Source organism: Micropterus dolomieu, linkage group LG09 (assembly GCF_021292245.1).
Source record: "Micropterus dolomieu isolate WLL.071019.BEF.003 ecotype Adirondacks linkage group LG09, ASM2129224v1, whole genome shotgun sequence".
NCBI classification, from domain to species: Eukaryota; Metazoa; Chordata; class Actinopteri; order Centrarchiformes; family Centrarchidae; genus Micropterus; species Micropterus dolomieu.
This window is the reverse complement of record NC_060158.1, coordinates 22775132-22787804: the sequence shown is the minus strand read 5'-3', so window position 1 is coordinate 22787804 and position 12673 is coordinate 22775132. Positions and strand designations below refer to the sequence as shown.

The 12673-nt window shown below is 41.4% G+C and overlaps 1 long non-coding RNA gene across 9 annotated transcripts in view; it reads right to left on the bottom strand.

Annotated features, from left to right (window-relative positions):
- LOC123976946 overlaps window positions 1-11677 on the bottom strand; it is a 33865-nt gene extending 22188 nt beyond the window's left edge. For 7 of the 9 annotated variants that reach the window (XR_006826472.1, XR_006826468.1, XR_006826467.1 and 4 more), the window contains exons 1-5: window positions 11143-11677; window positions 1469-1551; window positions 1122-1381; window positions 777-951; window positions 571-643 (exon numbers count right to left, since the gene is read on the bottom strand). This is a non-coding gene — a long non-coding RNA (uncharacterized LOC123976946). The remainder of the gene's footprint in view (window positions 1-570; window positions 644-776; window positions 952-1121; window positions 1382-1468; window positions 1552-11142) is intronic. The other 2 variants (XR_006826464.1, XR_006826471.1) reach the window with 2 other exon arrangements.
- Between the last annotated feature and the right edge of the window lie 996 nt (window positions 11678-12673).

The following is a 12673-nucleotide window of genomic DNA, read 5'->3' as shown; positions in this document are numbered from 1 at the left end:
GGGTTTTTTTTTTTTTTTTTTGGGGGGGGGGGGGGGGACTTGCGCGTGCAGTCGATATTGACTACCACCTATATACAGTGTGCTAACCTCAAAAACTTAGCTGTCCTTATTACATGCTTGGCTCCTTACATGCTTGCTAATAACTTTTTTAAGATCTCCAACATTGACAGCATTGTGTTGGAAAGATTTGTGCAGCTGTGTTCATGAGGGAGAGGTAGAGAGAGCGAGAGCGAGAAAGGTGAGTGAGAAAGAGAGGGATGAGCGAGAAGATGTGCTGCACAAATGCACTAGGCGCTTTGCAATCAAACACAATTTTAAAAAAGGCCTAGTAAAAAAAAAAAACAATCGAACATCAATCTGTGGTGGTCAGCGTTGATATTGTGGCGGGCCGCCACAAATAAATGAACATATGGGAAACACTGCCTTTCCTCGGTCTCTGTAGCTCTGTTGTTGCTGCTGCAGTGGTCTGAATAACTGGGACCAGAGGGCTCTGTGGGTTAGACTGGCCGGCTGGCTAGCACCGCTCACAGTGAAATTTCACATCAACTAATTGTTGACCCTAGCACGTACCTCATCTCATGGACCTCGTCACAGCTGGCCTGAATGTGCTGCAGAGCCTGAAGGATCGGGGTCTGAGTGAAGACTGGCAGAGACAGACACAATCAATCAGTTATCAGTTATCAATACCTCCTGAAGCGATCAATCTGTCCTCATCTCTCTGTCTGTCTTCACCTGTCCCAGTCTGTCCTCACCTGCCTATCTCTGTCTGTCCTCACCTGTCCCAGTCTGTCCACACCTCTGTCTCTTGCGGGGCTGGTTGCTGTTCCTGATCAGCTGGGCCTTTATGTGTTCTCCTGATTGGACGCCCAGTATCTCAGGATGCTGGTGGTGAACTGGTCCTCGGGGTGACAGGGACGACTCAGGCCCATCTTCACCAACTCCTCACTGGGCCTGGGACACACAGACAGAGACGTTAACGGGGACCCAGGAGTCTCTAAGACGAGTGTCCAGGTGTGTTCCTGTCGTACTTCTCTCCGCGGAGCAACAGCAGCAGACAGGACAAGGCCTCCGGGTGTTCTAGGAACACAAAGACAAAGGACACTTTCCTGGACGCCACTCACCTTTATATTTAAGGTTCTGCAGGATGGGGATGATGGTCTCCAGGAACAGCTGCCAGGTGCTGTACTGCTCGGAGGTCTTCTAGTCTAGAGACTAAACTGTGGACACATAAAGAAAAAGACGACGCAAGGACAGGTGGACACAGGTGGAAGACGTGAGGACAGGTGTCCTTTGAGAGTGTCTCACTGAGGATGTTGAGCACAGAGTCCTTCCTGAACATCACCAGGCTCCATATCATCATGTGACACATCAGCTCCAGCAGCTGCAACACAGAGAGACCTGTTTACTGAACAGAACCAGCAGAACCAGACTAAAGGTTCTGCAGAGGTGAGTCCTGATCAGCTGTTACCCGTTTGGAGTCGATGACAGCTACGATCATGTTGAGCATTCAGACGCGCCGCAGCGTCTCATCTGGGAAGATAGAAACTGGATCTGTAGATGGAGGGGGTGAGGTAGCAGAGCAGTCAGACGTCGTCGTAGGTGTCAACAACTTGAGTAGTTGGAGCGAACTTAATTTCACCGTATTGGTTACGGTGTGTTAGCTTCTCAAGACCAAGAAAAGTCTGTATGTTGTTCCCCCAACTGCTGGCAAAGTGAAAGTTTGCACTAGCTAACACCTCCCCTCCCCTTCAGACTGCACAGCTGAGCAGGAAAACTTATAGGCTACAGTAGGTTACGTCTTTTGGCTGCTATGTAACTCAACATTAACTAAATTTATATAAAGTAACTGGCAGCTGTATTTTATTACTGTCTATTTGTCCAATGTTGACATCAGGTAAAAACTTAGACTAAACTGGTGTAGCCTACAGCTCTGTCCTGTAGCCCACAGACAGCTACATCCTAAACTATTTCAGTTTTCAGATTTTCAGAGTCTGAAAAAGTGGTTGTTAGGAAAAGAAAGGATGGGGATGACCAGAGGAGCTGAGGTTAGTAACTTAGAGCAAATTAGTGATTCAAACTAATCTTTTAAAGCAAATGAGAGGTTTCTTTTTTGATTTTAATAAAATGCACATGGGGGGTGGGGGGTGGGGGGGGTTCTCCTGTTGCCTATTTTTTTTTTTTATATTAAAAGGTTCAGTGTACAAGTTTTAGTGGCATCTAGTGGTGAATAGCAACCCCCTTCCCCTATCCAAGTGAGTAGTACAGCTATGGTGCCTGAGACAGGACAAAAGATGTCATCTATGAGATAGCAGAGAGTTGCCAGTCAAGAAATCAGGTTTTACATTGATATATTAAGACATGATATTTACTTGATTATCCAGTAAAACCACGTTTTTGTGAATATTATTAACAGCCACATCAAATAATGAAGTGCTACATGATGTCTCATGCTCCTGCAATACAGTATTTTACAAATTGGGAGGGTTCTGGACTAACCACCTATGACCACTGACAGATATCCGGAAAAGCCTCACTGTATCTGCACCACAGTCCACTATAAACCACATATTACATTAAGTTTACAAAGGCATTGTCAGGTGAGGATCAAGGCTACTCTCACTTTGTTTAATTAATTAAAATGTCTTTTTTTAATTTTTTAAAATACAACAGAAACACAAAGTAGTACCGACAACCATAATTTCAACATGTGCAACATTGCACACATTGTGCAACATGCAAGTACAAATTACACATTTGTGTGCACAGTAGCAAAGCACCATCCAAAAAAAAAAAATTTTTTTTAATGCAAATTCGGAAAGTATTCATTATTGGTCACTTTATTGGCACACGGTCATGTTATGCGTCAGTATTAGCAGTAAAATAAATACATGTTTTCCACCAGGGCAGTATTCAACAGAACTTTAGCTGCTGATCTGAGCTTCCATGTTGTTACTGTTTTATTGACAATAATATTCATCAGCTGTTTGTCTCGGGAAGGTAAGGGCACCTTTCTGTCCACATAGCAAAGCCATAACAGAGCGCTGAAGAATAACTACATTAAATTACAATCCAATTAAATTGTTTCTACCAGCGCAGTTAACGTTTAGCTGGCTGATCTCAGCATTCATGCTGGAAGCTGCCGTTTTATTGCCAGTTAGTGATCAGTTGATTTTCTCACGAACATAACTGACAAAGCCAATACAGAGCGCTGGAGAGAGAGAGTCACTAAATGAAATTAATCCAACTACATATTTTTTCTAACAGGCAGTAAAAGTTTAGCTAGCTGTTGCTTCCATGCTCTAAGTTAACATTACCTTGTATTGCCAATTAACGTTACTGATCAGCTGACTGTCTCGCCAATGTAACCGGAAAAGCCAAACCATAGCGCTGGATAATAACAAGGCTACATGAAATTAATCCAACTACATATTTTACTGTACTCTACTCCATTTAATTTAGAGAACACACTCACACTCTGGCATTGGACGATGTCAACAATGAATCACTGGGATGGACGATAACATACACCGGCTACGTAATTAACAAGCTGGTATGCAGCGCATAGGGCTGGGGCAATTCGTCGACGCAATTGACGTAATCTATTACGTATATAGAATAAAAATGCGTCGACGCACGTAATGCGACGCATCGCTGCATCCGGTGTGGGATTCTCCCAGACAAGCTCCAGCTACAAGACCGCTCCTTCAACCGTGTACAGTTTGGAGTATTTCAGACAGACACTCAACGTGCTGCTCTGTGAGCTCTCTGAACTGGAAACAGCTTCACTGCAGCAAAACTGCTGTCCATGAATATGTGAAGCAGCACAAACACGTGAAACGAAAATATCCCGGCGCATTTTGTCTAGACGGCAGCACCGCAAATTGTGTTCACTTTCTGTCGCCACACAAGCACGGCACATTATCAGCATGAGGACACATAATCCGTTAAAATGTTTATTGCCTTCATGGTAAAAGTAATTTCTGTCCCGCTGCTGTCATGGTAACGTAACGTTACACCGCGTCATCTAATGTTCGGCCGTTTCATGTTTTCTGTTTATTTAACGACCACGTATGAGCGAGAAAACAGCTGAAACTAACAGTACAGACGATCTGTGACTGTCTGTGAGTCTTTTCAGGTGTTCACTGATGCAGAAATACATTTTATTATCATACTGCATTACTCACTATTGAAATGAATCCATGTCAGAAACATTTAAAGTTTTAAGTAAAGTAGCCTAATTAATGTCTGTTATTGTTATTATCACAACACAGCAGTGACGTAGAAATTTGATTCATTTTAAGATTTGGTCATTATTCTAATGTGCTTCATCAGGATGATTGAATAAAATATAGATTTATTGATTAGACATGTTTTTGATATTTATTTTGGATAAATTGGATGTTAATCGAGTAATAGGCAACTTTTCTTTCTTTAGAATAAACAAAATTAGTCGTTAGATTAATCTAAAAAATAATCGTTAGATTAAGCGACTTGAAAAATAATTGTTATGTACAGCCCTAGCGGCGCACCTGCTGCCGTGAAGAAGGATCACGGGTGGAAATATCCAGAAAAATTATGAGTTCTGTGTATTTTCTGCAACTTTATAAAACATAACCTACTGCTGATGGAGAAACTCAGGGGAGCAGACAGGGAGAGAGAGAGGCGGGGAAAGCCGGTGTGTTTGCCGTGAGAGACCAGAGGTAAAGGTGCGCGTGAGTGAGTGCAGGGAGAAGTCAAGGCAGGCGCAAAGCAGGTACATTTAGAAATAATAAAAATAATGTCCGTGGGGATTAAAACATGCTTTTGCAGGGTGTAAAATGTGAAACTTTTCCAATTAAGAAATATGCAATTCCACATAATTTTGGAACATTGCTATTACCACATCAGGGCATATACAAAAAAAGTCAAATTCAATACCTTTTAAGACCTTTTTCAAGACCTTTTCAACATATTTTAAGACTTTCGCGCCACTTTGAGCTGTAACCGGTTAAGTCAGCCTCACACCTTTCAAAGGGGAATTATGGAATTTTTACAAGAAATTTAAACATATTTAACATTTTTATTGCCTATATGTGACCAGGTTGTAACCTCACCTAAAAACTGAGGCATTCACCAACTTTCTCAGTTGCCTATAACAGCCTGTTTAGGCCTACTGTTTCCTATGTGAAGGACTGGTCGGATTTCCTGCGAAAATCCATCGGCTACGACGTTTATATGTGCAACATTACCGCAAAACATGTGAAACAGTGTGATTTGTGCTTTAGTTGGTTCAACCTAGATAATGTTAGCTTGCCAGCAAACACCGACCAGTCGATAACTACCTGACATAGTTGTAACTTACTTTCAGGCATAAATATGTAAAGGGTGTACTGTTGGTTGCAATCTGAAACCTTACTACTAAATACTATTTATGCAGAACAATGAGGTCAGCATTTAAAAAGTTTGCTGTAGCACATCAAACTTTTTTTAATGTCCTGCTCCATTCAGGCTGTGATTGAGCTGTTCACGAAAAGTGACACGGAAGAGCGCATCGGCTTTATGAAAAGTTGAATGTATTTCAATACAAAAAGGCACAGATGTAGTTAAATAGCCAGCTAACGTTAGCCAAATCTAAGCGCTGCTTATATTTTCCCTGTTGTTTTCTGTCTTACCACTTCACCTGCTGACAGCACATCTTGCTCTTGTTTTTGAGTAACGGGGCTGTTCAATCTTCTTTTTTATGACAAACTGCGACTTTCAAAATTAAATTGACAAACATCATATGTGTCATTCAGGGCACAGTTCAGACGGAATAAAGAGATAAGTTGTCTCTCGCCATTGACTACCATACATATTTTTTCCGAAATAAGGTCCCATGAGCCGGAAGCGGAAGTGAGTGACATAGGCTCCCTATAGCAACAATGTTGATTACATAATGGTCAGTCAATACAGATTGGGACCTCTGTACTATAATAGTGTAATTTGATTATGATATTGTCTTGTGATGACTAGGAGGACAGAGCCATCGACTTTCAATTGTCATTTGCATTTATTTTTGTAAGTTTTCCAGTACATGATCACTTTAAAAGCCATTTACAAGCTTATTTTTAAATTCTTGGGCTGCCCTGAACACATAACCCAAGACAGAAAATCCTCCATTTCCCTCATCATCATGATCATGACTTTTTATTTTTCTATCCGTCCAAGAGACCAACTCAATCCATGATCGGTCGCCATACTGACAGTTTCAGAGACACAAACAGAGAGATGTACTATAGGCCTACTCCACAAGCTCACCTGCGGTTGTTACCACAGAATCATGGGTGAGAAAGTTCAAACGCTATCTGTGTTTATTGGGCAGTAAAACATATAGCTGACAATGAAAGTTGAAAGCGGACAGATAGCAGCCTGTATGTGTCTGTCGCTGCATAATACAGCAAGAAAGAAACTGAAAAGGGCGGTGAAAGCTGGTGTGTGTGCAGCGTTGTGCAGGACAGAACTGTAGGTGCTCGTGCAAATCTCCACATCCCAAAATTGAAAACTGAATAACAACCCAGTGAAGGAATAGTCAATATTTGGGTCCAGCCCTACTACACAGTTCCAAATCTCTTCTATTGTCATGTTTAAGGTTATAGTTAGCTTCTATTTCTCACCCATTGTTTGAGACACTGTGTTTGTTTAAATTTGACTTGACTTAGTAGTTGCAGCTGGATGGATTTGTTATTGCTATCAATATTATTTTAGAATTACACTGGTAGAACTGTTACACTTTATGGCTTGATGGGCTGTAAAAATATTTGTGTAATAATTATTTTGATTGTCAATCTAGGAACAACAAAAGGTACACATGAGATGCCATCCGACCCTCCGTGGCCTCCCAGTGAACCTGCTAGCGGATGACTGACTTCGTCAAAACCTGCGATGTAAGTACTCGGTGTACTCAGAGAAATGTCAAAATCAACAAGTAATATGAAATGTAAATGTAATGTAAAGAAATGTACTACGGAAAACTCAAATACCTCTTCCAACAACTGACAGGTTCAAAGAGATGAAAGGATAGGTTTGTGTTTTTTTGTAGTCTATCTCAAAACAATGCTTAAATATGATGTGTACAGTGAAAATGTTGTTGTTGGCTATTAGCATCCCCTTCATAGGCATGGCCAAATTATTAGAAATTAGGGACAAATCCACTCTTCTCTTTTCATGAAAAAATGTTTCCCAAATCTAGCAAGACCTGCGCTTTGATTCTGTGTGTATTTATATTAGAGTTAGAATTTTATCCTCATTCTCTTACAGTTGAGTCAGATTAAGAAAGCGTTGTAGAGTCAGTATAGACAGAAATAATCTTAACTGCCACCAGTAACTTAACATTTTGGCATGTTGGTATTGTATCAAGACAGGCTTGGAAAATATAAAAAATATGCCTTTGAGTGTAAGCGGGGCACAGATGAGCATGCAGTGCTAGCTTTCTTTTATAATTATCCTCATAATTGGATTGTTTGTATTTTGCAGTGCAAAGATGAACCACACATTGCTGACACTCCTCATGTGGTCACTGACACTGACGCTCCTGGTGTAGTCCGCTTCAGCCAAAGTGAACGGTGGCTGTGGATGGATTTGTCTGTTTCTCTGGGGGTGGAGATGGACAAGTGGATAAGACACATGCCTTTGGTGTGAGAGACCCGGGTTTAATTCTCCATTGTGACACGTCCACCAGTATGTCCCTGAGCAGGACACTTTACCCCTAGCTGCTCCAGGGGCGTGCAACTCTGACATATATAGCAATTGTAAGTAGCTTTGAATAAAAGCTATATGTAAATGTTAATGTAACTCATGTACAAACTCCTGAAAGCACTTCTGAACTGGCCGTTCAGGCCAGCTGTGACGAGGTCCACAAGATGAGGTACGTACTCACACACACTGACAGGTGACATCACTGCGGCGGCTGATGATATCACTTCCTCCTCCTGCAGGTTCAGCGAGCTGTTCGCCCGGGCAGAGGAGTACCCGCTATAAGGCTCGGGCCTCCTTGTCTCGCTCCCGGAAAGGAGTGGCTCCGTCCACCAACAACGAGAAGGAGAGCACCTCCAGCAGCGCCTTGGTACATAACCCCACCTCCACCTGCTCCTCTGTGTGAGGACAACCTGAATCTGCATCTCATTCTTTGATTGGTCCGTTTCAAAACTACAATGGAAAATTTGATATTTAATGTGTCTGATTTGTGAAACCAGGAAGCACCTTTGTTTCTTCACCAAGCAGGAACCTCCAGGTTTGAAAAGTGAAGCCTCAAACCTGCATTCTCTCTAAAAGCCAGCACTGGGGCCACTCCATTGGATTGTATAGAAGTGAGAAAATGTGGCTACTTCTCAGCTGATTTATTACCTCAGTAAACACTTTCCTAATGAGTTTATGGCACAGCATGATGATTATTTAGTAAATTATGGTCCCATTTAGAGTAAAATAGACCAGAAAGCAGGGGAGGCTTTAGGGCGGGGCTACCTTGTGATTGACATGTCGCTATGTGTGACCCAAATATGGATGTTCAGTCTGTTCAGGACAGAGCTGAACACCTCTTTTCTCTCAGCTGGACAGGTAGGCTTGAATAAAATACAGCTGCTTGTTACTTTCTATAAATTTAACTAAAAGACATTCTGTTAGCTTCCTGTTCAGCTTCCAGTCTGAAGGGGAGATGTTTGTTAAGCTGCTTAACTTCTCCAGCCGTTTGGGAACAGACTTTTGTTGGTCTGGAGAAGCTGAAGCATTTATTACCTTTATTCTTCAGCTATGTGGAAGTGCAACCTTATTGGTTCTTGGATGGAAAAACAGATCTTAAGGGCCAGTGTCCACCAAAGCTTTTTTCTCTGATGCCAGCGTGTACTGAATTCAATGCAATGGGAGCGCCGCATTTTTCCAATCTGGTAAAAACGCCAGCAGCGTGACGAGGTGCTGAGTGTCTTTTCCGCACTGGGCGCTGAGCGTTTTTTTTTTCCAGTCGCCGAGAGTTGAAAAATGTTCAACTTTGGGAAAAACGTTCCTCGCTCCTCGTTCTTCAAATGGCGAGCGAATGTGAGGGAGAGAGCGGCAGAAAGTGACGGTGAAAGAGGAGGATAAAATCAGCATTAAGTTGTCAGTTACAGGTTATTCTGTCCTCAACAGTAGGACGGTGTTGACCACAGAGGAGCTGAGGTTAGGAACGTTAAAGCAAATTAGGGATGCAAACTAATGTTAGTCCTTTTAAGCTAATGAGGAGATTATTCTTTTGGATTTTGATGTACAAATGAAATGTTTGTAATAATACAGAAGGGAGGTGGTTTTCATGTTGCCTATTATTTATGTTAATTTCTACAAATGTATAAAGCAGTAAATTAAGACACAAAAGGCAAACATGAATAATCCTATCTGTAATGATTCTGAGGTCATGTGTTTTGGTGGTGAGGTTCAAAACAACTTGGTGCTGCGAAATGAATGTAAAATCACTGTGGAGAGCATCAAAACTAACCAAATGAATTTTCCCAGATCTAATGATTAGAATTCAACCCCAGTAGACTTATTTCGCAAGTTTAGCTTTTGAGGTGTAGTTTATTCCAAATCTGCTCTAGATTTTCCTACTTATTCACACATGTGGTAATACCAATGTTCCAAAATTATGTGAATTGAATATTTCTTTATTGGAAAACATAATTTTCTTGGGGGAGGACCCCCAATCCCCACACAAACCATCTTAATTTTTTACATTATACCGCCCTGTGAAAGCAAATTTTAATCCCCATGGACATTATTTCTATTATTTGTAAATGTACCTGTTTTGCGCCTGACTCGACTTCTCCCTGCACTCACTCACACACACTTTTACCTCTGGTCTCTCACTGCAAACACACCGGCTTTCCCTGCTTCTCTCTGTCTGCTCCCCTGAGTTTATCCATGAGCAGTAGCTTATATTTTACAAAGTCACTGAAAAGACACAACTTTTTTCCCTCCAGTGATCCATTTTTCACGTCAGCAGGTGTACCGCAAGCCAGTTTGTTAATTACGTAGCTTATCAATGTCATCGTCCATCCTGGTGTTTCATTGTTGACATCGTCCGATGCCAATTTTGTAGACATCTCTCTACTAAATTTCATTCATAATGGTCTTAAAAAGTCTTAAAATTTGACCAGGTGCCCACAGAAAATTTTCCCAGGGGTGGCCAGATGGGGACACTGAAAATCCTGGGGTGGCACACTAAACCAAAAGCCATAACTGAATTTCAGGAATGCTATTATGCAGTATATAAACTAGTTGAATACTACATAAAAATATGAGTTAAGGAATGATCAGACTTAAAATTGTCTAATGTCCATAGACTAAAACCAGTTCAGTTAACATTCCATAAAAATCCTGTTGTGTGTTATCTGTATGTGTTAGGCAATTAATTGTTCTTTAAATAGGCAAGTTAACCTTTTCCTTAAAAAGACAAGTACAGCTTTTATTTGTAGGAGTGCAGTGATGGGGAGGAACAAAACATTTACCAGGAACAAGCCTACTCAATATTACAGACATCATGGAGCATAAATATTTTTCATTAAATTAAAATATAAATATATGTGTCTGTATAGAGTTGTGTAATTATTTGTAACATACCAAGTTTGGTGTTATTCTTGTTACAAACAACTAGGATAGTTATTCTTGAAATATCCCACTTTTTAACAACCGATTTATGAAAAAATGGTGGGGCACCAACCATTTCAAAACATAAATACCAGTAAAACTACAATAATCTCTCTTGCTTCTGTGTTTTTTAACATGTCAACAAAGCACTTAACACGAGAGAGAGCGAGAGGAGTGCATTGACACAAGTTACATTACCACTGTCACAAACCTAGATTAAGAATGCAACATTTAAGCAGACACAACCAAGCACAGAATAAATGAGCGTACAAGGCCATAAGCAAAGAGCAGTATGCTCAACACCAATGAAGTCAATGACACGCCCAGCTCCGTACCTTTCATACAGGGCAGCGTGCCAGCAAACTGGCCTAATAATCCCGAATAATAAGGCAGTATGAAAGTGGCTATATGACAACAACCGTAATCCCTAGCCTAGTCTCAACCGATCCAGCACAACAATTTGCCCATGCAGGGACCAGCAGCAGACTCAGGATGATAAAAGAAGCGTTCACTCACCAGAGCTGAGGCCTCATGTGAGGAGAAAGGCGGCCCGGCGGTTTTTCCTCTGGGCAAACTTCTGGGTGACTGAAGTTTTTCAGACATCCCGCTGACTCGGCGCGTCCCCGCAGTGTTTGTTGTGCTGCTAACTGGAGCGCCTGTTGGGCGCAAGTAACATTGAGCCCAGTTTCACAGCATCCTCCAGATGACTCCCGCTGTTCTCATGTTTTGCAATCCTCTCAGAAAGGTGAAGGTGAAAACAGGCACAGGACTGTCTCCCTCGAAGCATACCGTTAACAGCCGGTCACACACAGCACTGTCAGGGCTCCAGTGTTCGTACCACTTTAGCTTGCTGTTAGCGATGGTGCTAACCTGTTGCTATCTGCAGACTATTAGCTACACACAGTACAACACACAAAACTGTGTAGCAGTGTGACAAACTTATTATAAACTAGCCAGGCTACTAACTGTCTCTGTACATTAATTAAATTAGACTTTTCTTTCTTCTGCAGCTTGTTGCTGCCTCCACAGAAAACGCACACATTCGGCACAACACCGGTCTACTGCTCTCTGCTCTGCCTGTTAGTCCCGCCCCCACAACTTTAGAAACGTGATTGCCATCTACATGGACGAATCGGAGGCCTCTCCTGAAATAAACACAGTCTGTCACAGCTCAGGGTCAGAGGTTACCCTCTTAAAGTGACAGAGCCTAATATGCGAATGCTTGTATGCTGCTATTCACCTTTTAACTCAAACCAGGGGGTTACATAATATAAACAGTAGATAGCATTTTATGCATATGCTCCTTCCTCCACATTTAAAGCTCCCCTTTATATTATTTAAGTAAAAGTGCTGCTCATGGAATAAAATTATGCTTAGTCGCTTTTTCCACAAAACACAGTAAAGTAAGTAGTAAAAGGAAATTTTCTTTAGCTCAGGATTCAAGTTATTATCACTTAACACAAAAAAATCTCATTAAGAATCTGGAAATAGAGAATGTTCAACATTATTGCAAAAAAGAATGACAACAAATTGATTATCAAAATTGTTGCTGGTTTTATCTGATCCGGTCAATTACTTTGTCTAGTCAGCGTTATGCAGGATTTGCCTTTTTTTGTCTATTAAATGTAGAAATGACAGAAGATGTTTAAGGTTTTTATACTAATAAAGAGAACTTCAATTGTAATAATGGAGCTTTATTTGTATTTTTGAGGGCTACTATCTACTCTCTCTCTCTCTCTCTCTCTCTCTCTCTCTCTCTCTCTCTCACCCCAACCGGTCGAGGCAGATGGCCGCCCACCCTGAGCCATGGTTCTGCTGGAGGTTTCTGCCTCTTAAAAGGAAGTTTTTCCTTGCCTCTGTCGCCTAGTGCTTGCTCTTGGTGGGAACTGTTGGGCTTCTGTAAATAGCATCATAGAGTACGGTCTAGACCTGCTCTTTTATGAAAAGCGCTGTGAGATAACTGTTGTTGTGATTTGGCGCTATATAAATAAAATTGAATTGAATTGAATTGAATATCTGAAAATGGGCATATTGTAAATTTTAAGGT